The sequence below is a fragment of the Pan paniscus genome, chromosome 6 (assembly GCF_029289425.2).
Source record: "Pan paniscus chromosome 6, NHGRI_mPanPan1-v2.0_pri, whole genome shotgun sequence".
Classification (NCBI taxonomy): domain Eukaryota; kingdom Metazoa; phylum Chordata; class Mammalia; order Primates; family Hominidae; genus Pan; species Pan paniscus.
In genome coordinates, this window is record NC_073255.2 from 36,228,207 (window position 1) to 36,246,003 (window position 17,797).

Genomic DNA, 17,797 nt, shown 5'->3' on the forward strand with positions numbered 1-17,797 from the left:
ATCATCATCATCATCGTCATCATCATTCCATCTTAATAATAATGGTAATAATAGCCAGCATTTATGACCACTTCCATAGGACAGATATTAGGTCAAGGACTTTCAACAGATTATCTCATTTAATCTTCACAACTATTTAAAAAGCTATCTATTAGAAAGTGGCAAGCCTAGATTCACACCCTGTCTGTTTGGGACCAGGGCATACAGTTATATCCATGTTATTTTCTATCATCTTACAGTTTTGTTTACAACTGGGCCTCCGTCTCTGGGACAAAGCTTAGCTAAGTTTCATAGCCAAGGCAGAAAATAGAGCAAAACCTCAGGGCCACCATCTAGTCAGGCTTGGCATTGGTCTTGCTACCTGTAAAGCCAGTATCTAGTATGTCAGGAATGACACTTGGGAGCCTGTGTCGCTTCCAGGTGACAGTCTTCCATGTGTAATAACCCTTAGCCACGGCTCCTCCTCTGGATGGGAGCTCTGGCCTCCCTTCCCTGCCCTACCTGCCAGGTCCCCCCTAGGCTTGGAGCTTTTCCCTGAACACCAGCCCACAATCCAGGGTCAGAGAGACCCCTCCCTACTCCTATCCGTCCCCTTCTCCCAGTGCTTGGATTCCCACTCCTTGTACCTAAGAGTGCATAGTGAAGGTAAGCTGCATATAGAGATGTTTTAGTAACTTCCTTTGAAATGAAAATCGCAATGATGGTGATGATTATGATGATTTATTGAGTGCTGTTTGCCAGCACTATTCCAAGTGCTTTTGCGTGTACTAGCTGCCCTCCCAATAACCCCGGGAGGTAGATCTATTGCTTTCACCAGTTTCCAGATGAGGAAGTGAGGAGCACAAAGGTTAAGAGACTTACCAAAGGTCACATAACTAGAAAGTGTCAAAGCCAGATGTGCACCCAAAACTGGTAAGCTTCATCATAATGCTATGTTGTGATGTCAAAATAGTGTTACCAATGGTTTGAGGAACCAAACATTCAAAATGCTTCAGAGGAACACAACAACTTTTTCAGGTAAGTTGATTTGTGAAAATCAACTTTGCTTTCAAACTTAGCATGTCACTTGGAAATGGCTGTAATTAATGTCAAATTTAGTTCCAGTCTCCTGGAACCTAAATACCATTGAGACTAACAATATTTTCTACATTCTAATTACATTTTAGAATATGCTTACATCACTTGATGTTCCAAAGCTTTCTAATGATTGAATTGCAATTAAGAGCCTATGCCATATTCTTACACATACTGTTTTCCTATCAAAGTATAAATGATCACAATACTACCTATATTTGTATGTGACTCATTAACATTCCACCATATTACTGATATTTATACATGCTATTGACATTGATGGTTCCAATACCAGCCAGTTAACAAGGAATGACAGGCTTATTACGTGTTCAGCACTTGCCGTATTTAACAGTACATAGGTGAGTAAGAAAATTGCTGTGATAAGAAACATATACATTTATGACTGTGTATACATAGTCTTTTTCCCTTGTAAAATGGTGGTTAGCAAATTTTAAAAAATTAGTTCCTAGAGGTTAGCTGTGGGAGGTCACCGAAGGAAACCCGAGTTGGAAGAGGAAGGAACTAAAGTCAGAACAAGGGCAGGGTCTGTTTGCAAATGAACCGTGAATAAGAAGCAGCATCAAATAAGACAAGGAAATGCAGCAGGTGGCTCAGCTGAAGAGAAGAGAAGTCTGCTCACATAAGGGTCTGGACTGAGGCTGGAGGGTCAGGGACTCAATCATAAAACTACCCTATATGGACATGCTTTAGAAAAGCTAAGTAGGAAAGTATAAATAGAGAAAAAAAAGGTGGCAAATGCTCCAGGGCGCAGAAGCTCCAGAAACCTCCACTTCACTGAGGAACTGCATCAATCTCTGGGGACAACATCAGGGGCTTCTTTTCCCTGATTCAAGGGACTGAGACAGAGGGAAGAACTGAGTGACAGGGGGCTGTGGCCAGAGAAGCTTAGTGCCTTCCGTCCAGGCTTCCACTAGAAGAGACCTTCTTGAGGTTGTTACCAAACTCTGTGGGCCAGTCCAAAGCTTCCTTCAATTAAGATGTCAAAGTGCCTTTAGCTTCCAGGTGAGAAAAGATTAAGGTGAGAAGGATGGCTAGAGGATGAGGGCCCCCAAAATGGACCTTGAAACCTAGATATTGCTGGGTGAAACCAAATCTGTGGTCTGCTATCAGATTCTATGCTTCCGTGTATTCTTATCTACTAAAAAAAGCTTTCTCCATATAGAATGGCAGCTTTCAAAATTGTTAGGCTAATGTATATTCTTCTAGTTTGGGAGAATATTGAGATTTCTCATTTAACAAACTATAACCATCTGGGATTTTTCCTGGAGGAGATGTCACCTCTTGTGGGACAGAAAATGGAAGCAAGACTTGAGATAGCGCCTAGGACACTGGGGAGCAGAGGCTTCCATCGTGCTTGAGGTACAGTGTTTCTGGTTATGCAGGGAGGGATGGGATGCAGAAAGGTCAGAAAGATGGACACATACTAAGATAATGGACAGACAGACAGACTAGCATGCCCCACCCTCGCCCCAGAACATACCTTGGGAATATGTGGACCTGAGCTGGGGAGAGGAGCTGTATGTGTGTGAGTAGATGGCCTGAGCTGTGCCTGGCAGCCAGGAGCTTGGGTTGGAGACCTGGCACCTGTTCGTCCTCTGCATCACCCTCTGCATGCAGATTGTGAGTGACAGGACGGTGGCAGTGGCTGTGGCCTAGCTGTGGACTCCTGGGGTAAAGCAGAGCTTGAGTTTCAGGCTCTGTTGCATGACTCTAAAGTGGACTACACCAAATTGGCCCAATAGACTGTCAGGGACAACACGTGGCTGCAACCATGACAACTGTCACATGGAGTTCCCCAGAGAAAGAAGCATGCTCGCTGCTTCCTGTCCTTGCAGGGATTTAATCAGACCTCCTGGAAAGAGTAAGACCCCAAAGCTTGTGGACTTGTCACAGGAATATGAGATCTATAGAGGAGAACATTTTGTTGTTGTTGTTGTTCCCATGGCTGTTGTTTTTGTTTTGTTTTTTAATTTTTTATTTCCATAGGTTATTGGCGAACAGGTGGTGTTTGGTTACATGAGTAAGATCTTTAGTGGTGATTTGTGAGACTTTGGTGCACCTATCACCTGAACAGTATACACTGCACCCTATTTGTAGTCTTTTATCTCTCACCCCCTTCCCACTATTTCCCCCTGAGTCTCCAAAGTCCATTGTGTCATTCTTATGCCTTTGCATCTTCATAGCTTAGCTCCCACTTATGAGAGAACATACGATGTTTGGTTTTCAGTTCTTGAGTTACTTCACTTAGAATAATAGTCTCCAATCTCATCCAGCTCGCTGCAAATGCCATTAATTCATTCCTTTTTATGGCTGAGTAGAATACCACAGTTTCTTTATCCACTCATTGACTGATGGACATTTGGGTTGGTTCCCCGTTTTTGCAATTGCGAATTTTGCTGCTATAAACATGCATGTTCAAGTATATTTTTCGTATAATGACTTTGTTTCCTCTGGGTAGATGCCCAGTAATGGGATTGCTGGATCAAATGGTAGTTCTACTTTAAGTTCTTTAATGAATCTCCACACTGTTTTCCATAGTGGCTGTACTAGTTTACATTCCCACCAGCAGTGTAGAAGTGGAGAACATTTTTATCTATTAAAGAACCATTTCAAATATACAAAAGATAATAAAATAATCAGTAGTTTATATATGCAGAAATAATATATATAAATATTATATAATATAAACTATATAAATAATATATGTAAATAATAAATGATTACCTAGAATTATATTATTTATAATATAAGTGGTAAATAATATATAAATATTATATAATTATATGATAAATTATTACATATATGTAGGAAAAACACACTGTTTTTCTTCTGCCCCCACACCACAAAGTAAAAGTTTCCCCCACACACCAAGCAAGCAATCATTTCTGCAGCAGACACCAGCTCCTGTGCTCCAATTAGGTTCCTTTCCGACATGACCTACCTGGAGACAATGTCAGGTCCCCTAAATTGAGGCTCAGTCCCACAAGACTGCACCCCACTTCCAATGCCAATCTCAAACCCCAAGTTGTTTTATCTGTGCTTCTAATTGGGTGCCTATAAACTGGGGGATCCCATAACCCCCTGTTTGGGTTTGACTGATTTGCTAGAGTGGTTCACAGAACTTCAAAATAACACATTCATCCGTTTATCAAAAAAGATATTACAAAGGGGATAGATGAAGAGATGATGCATACGAGAAAGCACATGGAGGGGCGTGGAGCTCCTAGCTCTCCCTGGTGCGCCACCTTCCACATCTCCACGTGCTAAGCCATCTGGAAGCTCATCCTATCCCGTCCTCTTGGGCCTTTTACAGAGACTTCATTGGACAGGCATGATGGAGGCATGGACAACCATGTGGAGATGTGACTGGACACAAAGGGTACCATCCAACACTAACACAGTGGGGAGTCCAGCAGGGCCTCTCTGTCCAGATTCTTCTTGACCTCTCTGTGTGGCATTTCTTCCTCCTGGATATGGGGCAGGACCTCTTCTGAAATAGGGTCTTATGACCTACAGTCAGGGAAGGTAGGTAAGAGATTTTCTTTATGGTCTAAGAAAGAAGAGTGAGGGAAGATTCCTGCCTCAGGAAGAAAAAGAAAAAGAAGTAGGTAAAAGAAGGGCAGGAAAAGTTCAGAGAGAGAGAGACTGTTTTCTGAGGCCTGCTCCTATGGAGTAAAGCACTCAACATTTTAACAAAAGACTCTTTCACCTTTATGGCTCTGAAGCTGCTCCAGGAACCAAAGCCAAAAAGCCAAATACCTTAACGAAAGATATGCTTATTGCTGTAGTCACTTAAAAAATAACCAGGGCTGTGGGAGTTATAAGCCAGGTACCGTGGATGAAAACCAATAATATATATCATAATATCACAGTATCGGATGCCCAGATTCAATAAACGTTAAAGTTTTGTCATATTTCCTCAGATGAAAAACAATACAATTGCTCATAGAGCTAAAGTATTTGTAATCCATTTTCACTGCCTTCTCTTCTTCCCTCCTTCCTCTTTCTACTCTTCTATAGGTGGTGTGAACCTTCTTATCTGTGCTTGTATACACTTACTGCCCGTGTGTGTTCATAAATGGTATATTGATGTGTTTGAAATATATATCAATATTATATTTTATGTGTCCTCCTTCAATTTCACTCAACATTAACTTTTTAAGTTTATTCATTTGATACAATAGAATTAGATCTAGTTCATTTGTTTTAATCTCTCTCTCTCCCTCTCTCTATATACTATATATGTGTCTATACATATAACACTTTGTATACTATTTACATATTTTACTTCATCCATTTTTCTATTAAAGGATGATTGGTTTGTTTCCAGTTTTCACATTTTTAAATTTAATTTTTAAATTAAATTAGAGTTTATTTTTGTATAATGCGTGCTGTGGTATTTCTGCATGTCACAGTATCATTCTGGGATAAAATATCTTTTTCTTTACTGTTTTGTAAGGCCTCCTGTTTTCTATTTCAGGTATTGATGTGCTTTATGACTAATATTTCATTAATCTATGTGTTTATTGCTGAACCAATATAGTATTGTTTTAATTATCATAGGTTTATGGCAAGATTTGATATTTGATAGGGCAAGACCCACACCTTTATTCTTGAAAATTAGAAAGCTGTGATTTAGATATTGAGCTTATGCTTTAAGACATTTTTCTTTTTTTTTTTTTTTTTGAGATGGAGTCTCGCTCTGTCACCCAGGCTGGAGTGCAGTGGTGCAATCTCAGCTCACTGCAAGCTCCACCTCCTAGGTTCACGCATTTCTTCTGCCTCAGCCTCCCAAGTAGCTGGGACTACAGGCGTCCACTACCACGCCCGGCTAATTTTCTGTATTTTTAGTAGAGACAGGGTTTCACTGTGTTAGCCAGGATGGTCTCGATCTCCTGACCTCGTGATCCGCCCGCCTCAGCCTCCCAAAGTGTTGGGATTACAGGCGTGAGCCACCGCACCCGGCCCAAGATACTTCATTTAAATAAAAACCAGGTGTGAACTTACTCTGACCACAAGCTGAGGAATTGGGATATAGCATCTACAGTCTGTATTTGGTCCTTAAAACAACCTTGTCAGATTGAAAGTGTTATTCCTATCTTAGACATCATGAAACTAAGAATTGGTGGTGTTAGGTAACATGTCTGTGTGAAGACACTCAGGAAATGGCATGTGCAGAATCTCTTTGACTTGCATGTGTATTAAAGATATTTTCTACTAGATCATGTAGTACCCCTCAAGAAGCCCCGTGATAAATGATTGCCTCTCTCCTTGAGCAAGATGAACTATCTCTGTTTTCCTCTTTGGAGTGTAGGAAACTTGGTTTCAAATTTGTGCTTAATAATTTAACTCAGAAGTTTCTTATGATTCAATTATCTATGTACTACTTTTTATCTCTTTTCTTAATACCCCATTCTAATTTGCATTTTTCTTGTCTTGATTTTTACGTATTTATTCCTAATGCGTTGTATTAATGCATGCAGATTTTATTGCCAACCTTAAATAATTTACAAATAAAAAAAGAAAGAATACATGTTCTGTTACAACAAGGCTTTGCAAGTTTTAATGTGCATTGGAATCATGTGGGATCTTCTTGAAATGCAGGTTCTCAATCAATAAGTCTGGGGTGGAACCTGAGACTGTGTCTCTAACCTGCTCCCAGATGGTGCCTATGTTGCTGACCTAGGGTCACAGTTTGAGACGCGAGGCTCTGCACCCAGGATGAGAAGGTATTGAGTAATGAGATCACTGGGCTTCCGCAGAGGAGAGATAGATGCCCATAGCAGGCTGAGAGTCATTATTAACAGCTCTCAGGTTTTCTGAATCTTGACGTGAAGCTGGGAAACAAAGTTCTTCAGTGTGGTCTACTTTCAGCTGCCTTTCCCAGCCAGGACAAAGGCTTTTCCAGCTAAGAAGAATCATATAGGTAGAGGGGGTGTTCTTCCTTCCTAACAGCAGGTCTCAATTCTGGCTGTACATTAGAATCAACAACGGAGCTTTAAAAACTTGTTTTACCCAAGCCACGCTTCAGCCCAATTAATCAGAATTTCTTGGAGCAGGGCCTCAATATTTTTTTAAAGTTTCTCAGGTGATTTCAAAGTGCAGGGAAGGTAGAGCATTCTGCTTCACAAAGATAAAGAGAGATGATCCCTGTGACCCGTTTTTCAAGAGAATCCTGCCCTCCTAGCTGACTCTCCTTTTGAGGAGGGGAAGGTCCCTGGTCAGTACCTTGCGGCCTCCTTCCAGGGCCATGCCAGCATCTGGTTATTGCTTTCAAACTATTTCTACTATCAGGTTCCTGAAATTCCCCCTGTTGGGATCCCATATCAGGCTGGGTTCCTTGAGAAACTTCCCATTTTAAGATCCAAGTACAAATTAAAGAGTAAACATTTTAAATAACAGATTTATTGGTACTTAAATAATTATGGACCAAATCTTTTGCTTCTTCATCAATATATGCTTCAATCTGCATCTCCATTTCTTTGTCATTATTTTTCATGTCCAAATTAATTGTATTGGAAGGCAAGATTCACATTTTCTCTTTAAACATCTTATTTTAATGGTGTGGAAATTAGAGAGTTTGAAATCTGCATGACCCTGGAATTGCATCTCAGCTCCTCTAAATGTTAATGGTGTTAAAGGGCAAAGTTTGTCATAGAAAAAAGCCTGAATAATATGTATTTCACCTGTGTCATGTCAAACCCTGATTGGCTGCACTCAGAATGGCACCAGGTTTAAGAGGCTGAAGAAGAGATCCAGAGCCAGCAAATGAGACATGGGGTTTTATTGGGGGCTTACATACAGGGGAGAGAGTCCAGTGGCAGGGGCTGGGCAGGATAACAATACTGCCCAGCAGCGGTGGGCTAGGCAGGAGAACTGCAGTGGCTTGCAACAGGCATGCAGTTTATGCAGCATGTTTTCACTCAGTACCCTCCCCATAACGACCTCCACCTGGCATCCTTCATTCAAGTCAAACTCGGGGCCTCGAGCCCCTGTATGGCCTGTATTCCTTGGGATGGGATGGGACAGATGTTGGGGGGCTCAGACGTTCCTCATAGGCGAGGAACAGATCTCCAGGTTGGCCACTCCTGGATTCCGTAGCTGAGAACACACATTCAGCTGTGTCTGCCACACAGGGTCATTCTCAGGGTATGCTTAAGGTATTGCTAGGAGGTGCGTTTACCCTACAACATGGTTGATAAATGAGTTTAAAAAGTTAAATTATCTAAATGAGAATATGTGACAGAATTTCCTTCATTTCATGGAAACTCAAATCTTAGCTTCCTTCCTTCCGCATTTAGAAAGAAGATGCAATATATACTTTCATATAATTAATATCCTTCCTTCTCCTAAAAAAGATTTAAGGAGACTGAAAGGAACAATATAAAGCCAATGTACAAACAAATATTTAATGGAAAGCATGCGCCTGAATGAGATCATTCTTTTAGAGAAATAACTGTCACATTCCACCATTAAGAAGTGATGTGTTCTCCATAATCTTAATCCAAATGAATAAGTTTTGAATGGAAGAATTGCTGCTAAAATTCCTAATGAAACATAACAATTACTTTTTCTCTTTTAAACTGAAGTCTGTACATTGCAAAAAATTAAAGACAAATATGTTTATCTTTTTGTGCAAAAAATTAAAGACAAATATATTTACCTTTTTTGTTAAATTTCAGGGCTATTTTGAAATTTGGTATTACTTTAAATATAGGCAAAGAATTAGATTTATTGTTTTAGAAAGAAATCCATTCCCATTCAATTAGATTATTTTTTAGTGTTAGATTTTTTTCTCCATAAGAGCAAGTAGATTTACATATTTTTATTCTCAGAATTCTAATTACCAGTATATTTGGATATGCAGTTGTGAAATGAGAACATATTACGTGTTCTCAGAAAGAAAGCCTTGGTTCTGAGCTATAGGAGGGATAATCTTGAATATGACTGTTTATTTCCCCACTCCATAACCTTGTTTCTACCCCTTCTTTGTAAACAGGTTGAACACCACATTTAATTTTGAAGCTAATAAAATGTTTTATTTTGTGGGATTTTATAGCTCCTTTTGTAATATGGAGATATAGGGGTGAAAGTCAGTGCCTCATATATAAGGATTGCAAATTCAAATAGGAACTGTGGTAACTTAAAAAAAATAAGTAAAGTGGCACTGCATTTCCTTTAGAGCACACAGGAATAATTTTCACTCTCACAAAGAAGCCCAAGCTCATTATTCTTTAAACATGTGGTGTATTGCTTATCATTTTTCCCTGGGTACAGAGAAATATTTATCTACAAAAAGAAAAGAAACAGTACAAACATGATGCTAAGTGGCATATGCTGTGTTAACTTTAGGTCATGGAGACTGTAGGGAATGGTGAGGACTGTGGCAAACAACAAAACATGTCCAATGGTGGGCATGTGTGAATGAAGCCCAGTGTCAGCAGGCCTTTTGAGTTTCCAAGAGAAACAAGCAGTCCAGATTTTTACGTTGAAATGTTGTAATTTTAAAATTATATCCATTAAAAAACAATTTATGGGACAAATAAAACACGACTGCCAACCAAATTCAGCTAGAAGACCACAAGTGTGCAACTACTGCTTGGAGAAAAAATAATGCAAGAGGTCCACATGGGAGCAATTCTAGTGAGGTATTTGATGTGCAGATTAGATCCTTCCTAGAATAAATTGCTGCACTTTCAAGGGAAATATGAGATGCTGTGTGTGTGTGCATGTGTATGTGTGTGTGTGCGTGCATGTGTGCGTGCGTGTGTACACAGTGGGCTTGTCAGAAAATCTATTTGGTTGAATGGGACACTATACGAAGTATATAACACTTTTGCAATGGAATGTTGAGGGTTCATGGTGTGTATTTGGAGCAAGTAGGGATTCTAGAAAGGAACTATTCTCTATTCTATATTCTAGAAAGGAGCTGATCTCCACCATCCAGTGTGGTGGAGGGTGCCACCGTTTAGTCACTCAGGACTTAGTGGGGCTCCCAGAGAAAATGCCAGGGCATAAGAGGGATGCTATTCCAGATAAAGGGCAATAATAAGCATAGGGGAAGCAGCCACCTGTCAAGAGTAAACTAAACTACGTTTGTGGAGGTGGTTTTGTAATATGGACAAATGTTATATAGGACATTTCTGCTCAGAATGGGCCAGATCAATGTCTCTCAAGGCCTTGCCTTGTGCTTGTCTCTAGCATCGCAGATTGTTGCTCCTACCCTCCCTGTCCACCATCCTCCCTGCTTTCATATTCTTCTTATTCTCCTGGAGAAGTGGAGGGAACTTTTCAGGCTCACCACGGCTCCACTGTTCAGGGTCCTGGCCCGCAAGCTCATGTGGGCCAATCACTTTTTTATACTTGTAGACTGAAAAGAAGCAGCTGTCCTGCACAATATTTAGTGAATTCTGAATGTGTACCACAGGCATTTTTTTTTTAAAGCAGGGACTTTCCCCATGTGAGAGAAAGAAAGAGAAATTTGTATTCACACTGCTTCGTGGAATTCTAAAATGTGTTTCGGGGGGATACAATTCAAACACTAAAATAATCCATTTCATGCATATTAATTGATTTTTACATGAAAACAATTCCCATTTGCATGAGAGCTTTGGCAAGTTTAGAGTCTGGGGAAGATGTTATAAGCAGTAGTGGAGAAAAATAAAACTAAACATTGCACTATGTTGGCAAGAGCTTAGGAAGAAAAACTCAGGCTTATATTCATTATATTATTTTCCTGCTGTCAGTGGCAGAAGTCTGATGGTTCTCTTGCCCATTGTAGGCCACTCTTTCCCTTTTATTCTCTATCCATAGTCTCAAGTTTGTGGTTCGAGTCTGAGCCTCTTCTATTCTCTAATGACCATCTCTGCTTAGGTGAGTGCCTATCCTATGGAAATAAAAAATATGTTGCTGTCTCTCAAACCCATTTTCATCTAATTGACACTCTATTCTGATGCCCCACTCACACACAAACTTCACCTCCAAATGATTTAAACAAAAGGACATTTATTGACACACGTATCACAGGCAAACACGAGTAGGTGAGCTCCAGGGCTGGCTTAATCCAGCGACTATGGCTCCGATTGGCGGTGCTTCTCTTGTCTCTCCCCTTCCCACGCCATGTTTCAGTTTTGTCCGCTAGCTGTTAGTGACAGGGCTTCTGCAGTTTGAGACCTTAGATCCTCACTCCTCGATGTCCACAGAAAAAAAGAAGGATAAATCCTGGACCCACTCTCAGGAGACAGAGGAAGTATCTTTCCCCAAAATTCCCAGCAAAGCGCTCTGTGAGATTTGCTGTTCTAAACTGGGACATGCCTGTTCCTAAACCTGTTCTTCCAGGACAATTTCCACGCAAAGATTGTTTTTGCCTTCTCATCCCTAAATCACTCATGTGGTTAACATGCGAGAGAATGCACGCCTGTGACACAGCCTCAGGAGGTCCTGATGACTTGTGCCCAAAGTGGTAGGGACACAGCTTTGTTTTATATATTTTAGGGGGACATGAGACATCAATCAATACATGTAATATGTATATTGGTTCCGTCCAGAAAGGTGGGACAACTCAAGATGACCTTGGAGAGGTTAGCCAATAGTTTTCATCTCTATCTGATTTGTACTCCTTTTTTAATATTAAATTTTTATATTGTTCTCTTCATTATTAAGTAAAATCCATAGAGAATTAAACTTAACTAAATGTTTAACCTCAGAAAATTGATATAATATCCAAATTATAAATATAAAAGAGAAATGAAAGGAGTTCATAATAAAATAGTATATATTTCAATCTGCAAATGGTGGGGCATGATCACACTAGAACCTCATTACTCAAACTGTGGTCCAGAGACCAGCATCAACACCTGCTGGGAACATGTTAGGAAAGCAGAACCTCAGGCCTCAGCCTGGACTTACTCAATGAGAATCTGTGTTGTAACAACATTCCCAAGAGACTCAGGGTGCACATTAAAGCTTGGGATATGCAGTGTTGGAAGACATAATGTAGTCAGATGTTTCTCACTACTTGTAGAATCATGGTGAATATGACAGCTGCAAATGTGACTATACAGATGTGTTGTCAACTCAAACATCCATTGGTGATATGATTTTTGGAAATGATGAATAACTCTTGAGCTGAGAACAAAACAAAGTACAAGGTACCTCCATTTGCATAATGTTTGCATTACCAGAAATATAACGTATAATAAATGATGCAAAATATGCTTTGTGTTTACATGTCAAATGGAGTTAGGTCTTTAGACTTGTATAATTATAAATAGGGTTTATGTTGATTCAGGTTTTTTTTTTAATACCAGGTAGAATATTTGAAAGTAGTGCACATTATAGGACAATTCTTCAGGCTTTCTTGTATTTTCTGTGAAAATCTCAAGTACCCATCTTGCCTAGGACAAACTTTAATTTGGGGTAGAGAATTCAGCTTTTCTAAACTGGCAAAGCTCAGTTTTTGTTCAGGTCAGGTTCTAAAAGGGCCTGCTGGAAGTTTCCAAGGATTTCCTGCAGAGGACATGCCCAGACTATGAATCACGTGGGGCACCCATTCACAAGAATAAGGGAGTAGATTGTATTCAGATGTTGTCTCTTACAGTCAGCTATGTCACTCGTTAAGACGAATGTGTGCAGATGTGTCTGCTCTATTGGTAATTACCCTGAGTATGGGGACCTCGTTGTTTTTGTGCACTGATATGTTCCCATTCCCTAGCCTAATAGTTTTCCAATTTAGCAGCAATCAGAATCACCTGGAAGTCTTGTTAAACCACAGATGGTTGGGCCTCATCCCCAGGGTCTCGGATTCAATAGGCCCAGTGTGGCCTGAGAATTTGTATTTCTATTAAGCTCCCGGCTGATGCTTCTTAAATTATCCAAGGTCCAAGGGTTACACTTTGAGAATCAGTGACTCAATAAACATTTATGAATGAATGGATTGTAGCCAATCAACTGGTCAGTCAATAAATACTTATGGAGTGGGTACTAGTGCCAGGCTCAGGAAATAAATCAGACACCATCCCAGGCCCTCAGGAAGAAACTTCAAGTGGCGGAGAATAAATAAGTGCTGTATGTCTGAGTGTCCCAGCAGAAAACAGTCAGCATACTAAAAGTGGGTAATCAAAGAAAGATTAATGAGGGGAGACTATTTGCAGTGGGGTGGACAGAGTTCATGGAACCACAAGGATGGTAATGCACGCAGGGACTAGATAGAACAAGAAGGTTTTGTCACTCCCAGGCCAGAAGGGGCAGAAAAATTGAGAGCTGTGGCCCTGGGAGAGGGGGTCCCTGACAGGAGCTGGGGCCCTAGGTAGAGGATCCCAGAAGCTATTACACTGCAGTCCTTCAGGGATAGAGCGGTAGAAGATAAATCTTCTCAGTCCTTACTTGCCACGCCCTACAATCTCCGTGACTTTCATGTAGGGTTACCAGATAAAATATAGAACACCCAGTTAAATTTGAATTTCAGAGAAATAAAGAATTTTTTAAATATTAGTGCAATATTTGGATATACTTATACTAAAAAACAAATGACTCATTTGTCTGAAATTTCAAACTGTGTTGCCATTGTTGAATCTGGCAACCCTATCTCCATGGGTAAATTTAACCGGAAAACCGGAAAGCAGGGCACAGTGAGAGTTGCCATCCATAAAGCTCTCAGGGCATGGAGCAGGATGGAGACATGGGATCTGGAGAAAGGAAGGATTTTCAAAGTTGGAAAATAATGACATGTTACATGATCTAGTGCAGAGAAAAAAATGGATAATTTAAGAGAAATTGAAGGCATTCACTAGAAGCCTTAGAAAAGAGCGTGCACTTGTTATCTCTCGTGACAAGAGTACGGGTAGCATATGTGAGCAGATCTTTACAATGGCCTACAAGCAGGACAGGATATTCCCCTGCCATTGCCATTTGGTTGTCATCTACTACTCTCCTCCCTCACCCTTCTTGCTCCCAAAACAATGGCCTCCTTGTTCCCTGCTATGGTTTGATAAGCAAGAATGTTCAAAGGTGGCCCTGGAAGCTCACTTGGGGTGACCTACACAATGAATTGTTTGGAATGACACTGATCTGGCAGACGGGGCTTCCCCAAAACTTAGCTTTCCTTGGGTCTGTTGGCTTCTTTCCCCGACAGGAGGGGCTACAAATACTCATGGACCCCAAGATCCCCAAATAACTTTAGCAAACATCTTACACCACAAATCCCACCTGCTTGCCTCCAAGCAGCACTTATTTCCCACTGAGAAGGTCACCCTCACCTTCCCAGGGAATTGAGTCACTCCATGGGAGGACAAGCCCGTTGTGTGTCAAACCCCAGCGTGCCTCATCATGAGATGAAGAGAGATTAGGAAATTGTATGCCTTTTCCAATCCTGTGGACTCCTCACTTGTAAGATTCCCTAATAAAGCCTGTTCCTTACTTATTCTGTAGATGTTGTGCAGTTTATCTTTGGCTCAGCTGAACAATCCCATATCAACCCAAGGACATTCAATATGGATGACCCCTTGAACATTCCAAACGTGCTCCTGCCTTTGTACCTGCTATACACATCACTTGGTGTATATTCTACCTGTAATATACTTTCCCAAGATAAGTTTATGGAGCATTCCCTCACTTCCCTCACATCTCTGCTAAAATATCTCCTCATTAGAAAGACCTTCCCTGATAACCAAAAATGAAATAGTAATTTGATCTCCCCCTGCAGCTTTCCTTTTTATATTCTATATTTTATTTGTGTATTGTCTGTCTTCTCCAACTAGAATGTAAATTACTTGAGAACTGACACTTTATTTTGTTTCCTGATATACTCCCAATGCCTAGAAGAGTACCTAATATGTGGTAGATGCTCAAAAATATTTGTTGAATGGATGCATGCAAGAAAAAAGATGGCAATTAAGTGGACAAGGAATTGTAGGCATAGCAAGATTGAAAATTAGAACTTCTTCTAGGAAGTTACATCTGTGAGAGGGCAAGAGAATATAGTATTTTGGATTAGGTTGGAAGAGATGGGATAGGAGAGAATCCTATTAGGATAATTAGGATAATTTTTGGAGAAGAGGTTGATAGGGCTTGCTGGTGGATTAGATTTGGTGAGTACAGGGAAGAGAAGAGTCAAGGATAACTCTTATCATGAACAGTTGGGTGGATGGGCTTTCCATTTACTGAGATGGAAAAGGCTTACAGAGAAGCTGACTGGGGTGGTTTTGGAGGAAAATCAAGAGTTTGGCCATGTTATGTTTGAGATATCTGGTAGACATCCAATTGTAGATGTCAAGTAAGAATTGGTTATAGTAGGTTTAATTTGCAGTGAAAAGTCAGTGATGGAGATGAAGATGTAAGTTTGGGAGTTCTATATAATTTTCAAAATCAAGGGACTGTTTCAATTCACATAGAGAAAATACCTTGAAAGTGGAAAGAAGGGAGGCTCAGAAAGAGAGTCCTGTGATTGCCAGTAGTCAGAAGCCAATGAGAAGAGAAAAGGCAAACAAAAAGATGGAGAAGGAACAGTCAATGAAGAAGTAAAATAAAAACAGAAGTGTGCTAAGTCTTGAATAAGAGAAAAAAAGTGAAGATGCGGAGGTTAATTAGTGTAAATTTTATGGAGGGAAAATGGCAATATGTATCAGTGTCTTAAAGATAATCACACTTTTTATTAAGTAATTCAACTCCTAGGAATCTAGCCTATAAAATTCTAAAACTGGTGGAATAAGATTTATACACAAGAGATTTTCACTGAAGCATTATTTCATAATAGCCAAAGATTATGCACAACATAAATGTCCAAAAATAAGGGATTGGTTAAATAAATTGTGATACAGCCATACAATTGAAAATTATGCAGTCATTAAATTATGTTTATGAAGAGCTTTTAATGAGCTAAAAAATGCTTATAAGATGATATAATGTTGAGTGAAAAAATAGCATGCAAAATTTTATATACAGGATCATCTCAATTATTTACTCATACATACTCATTGAAAATTGCTGGAAAGAAATATGCTAAAATATTTTGAATGGTTCCCTGTAGGTTATAGGATTATGAATAATTATTATTTCTCTTTGTTTTAAAATTGCATTTTGAATCATCATGTATTTCCTCTATAAGCAGAAAACATTAAAAAAATTCTTCCTTACATTGAGTTGAAATCTCCCTCCCTCTTATCTAAGTCATTGCTTCCTGTGCCTCCATAGAGATAGAGAGGTAAGCAAATCTACTCCTTCTTATATAGGACAGTGTTCGAATATTAGAAGAGAGCTGCGAACCAAGAATTTTAGCTTTACCTGTTGATATAGTTTGACTGTGTGTCCTCACCTAAATCTCATGTTGAATTATGATCTTCAGTGTTGGAGGAGGGGCCTGGTGGGAGGTGATTGGGTCATGGGGGTGGATTTCCCCCTTGCTGTTCTTGTGATAGTGAGTGAGTTCTCATGCGATATGATTGGTTGTGTAGCACTTCTCCTATCACTCTCTCTCTCCTGTAGCCATGTGAACTCTCTCTCCTGTAGCCATTTGAAGACATGCTTGCTTCCCCTTTGCCTTCCACCATGATTGTAAGTTTCCCGAGGCCTCCTCAGCCATGCCTCCTGTACAGCCTGCAGAACTGTGAGTCAATTAAACCTCTTTTATCTATAAACTACCCAGTCTCAGGAAGTTCTTTATAGCAATGTGAGAATGGACTAATATACCTGTGACTCCACATCACCCTGCCTTTCAAGGTCCTGAACAAACCATCCACATTTCATCCACAGCTCCTAATTGTGTTTTTTCTATGCCATTTACTATTACTAAATGCTTAGCCTCTCTGAACTTCAGTTTTCTCACATGCAAAGTGGGGATAAATTGCTGGGATGACTTCATTTCATGAAATCCTATGTAATCTAAGTGCTATACAAATTAGAAGGCGTGAACACTCATGAAAGGATGATCTGAGAGAGAGTGGAAGGGAGGGAGAAGAGAGGAAACTGGAGAGTGCCCAGCTTGTCAGTAACTAAGGAAGTGGCCATGGCCACTCATCAAGGCTCCCCTCCAACAAGGGATTCTGATAGCTCCTGAACTGCCTCCCCAGAGAGTCAGAAAGAAGTGAGGTGAAAAATACAAGCACCTTTGACATGTGAGTAAGCACAGCCTGTATGCAAAAATGAATTCTTTCCACATTGAGATCTTCCCATTCATTCCACATACCCATCCCCTAATGTGACAGGATGCCCTGGGGACTTGTGTTGCTTGCAGAGATGCGTGTCATGCAAGGCAGATGTGGCCCTTCTCCAGTGAAGTGGCTGCATCTCCAACATTGAGATCTTACCCACATGGCCAATTCCTATCTCTCTCAAATCATGCCACTCCTGGGTATTCGTTAGGATTCTGCTCGGCTCCCAGCTTATCCCTGAAGGTTGGAGCCTGGCAGACACAAATCCATGTCATTACTCTAATAATTGTTTACTCACTACGAGACTTCAGCCATATTATTAATTTTTCTGACCCTTAATTTCTACATTTATAAAGTATGCTTAATAATAACTACTTCTTATGGCTCTATAGATTCAGTGAGTTAACATATATAAAGTTCTTAACACAGTCTATCATACAGGAGAAAATTCATATATCTTAGTTTTCTCCTTCTCTCTTTTTATCCTGTCCTTTCTTTCCTATATGTCACAGAAATCATTCCTGTTTTCATAATTTCTTTTGCACTACCTTCTGCCT

At 40.1% G+C, this 17,797-nt stretch overlaps 1 protein-coding gene across 1 annotated transcript in view; it reads left to right on the plus strand.

Annotated features, from left to right (window-relative positions):
* The first annotated feature begins 999 nt into the window (after positions 1–999).
* ITPRID1 (ITPR interacting domain containing 1) overlaps positions 1,000–17,797 on the plus strand; it is a 233,864-nt gene continuing 217,066 nt past the window's right edge. The window contains exon 1 of the mRNA XM_055115824.2: positions 1,000–1,017. The gene's annotated coding sequence lies outside the window, so the exon portion shown is untranslated. The remainder of the gene's footprint in view (positions 1,018–17,797) is intronic.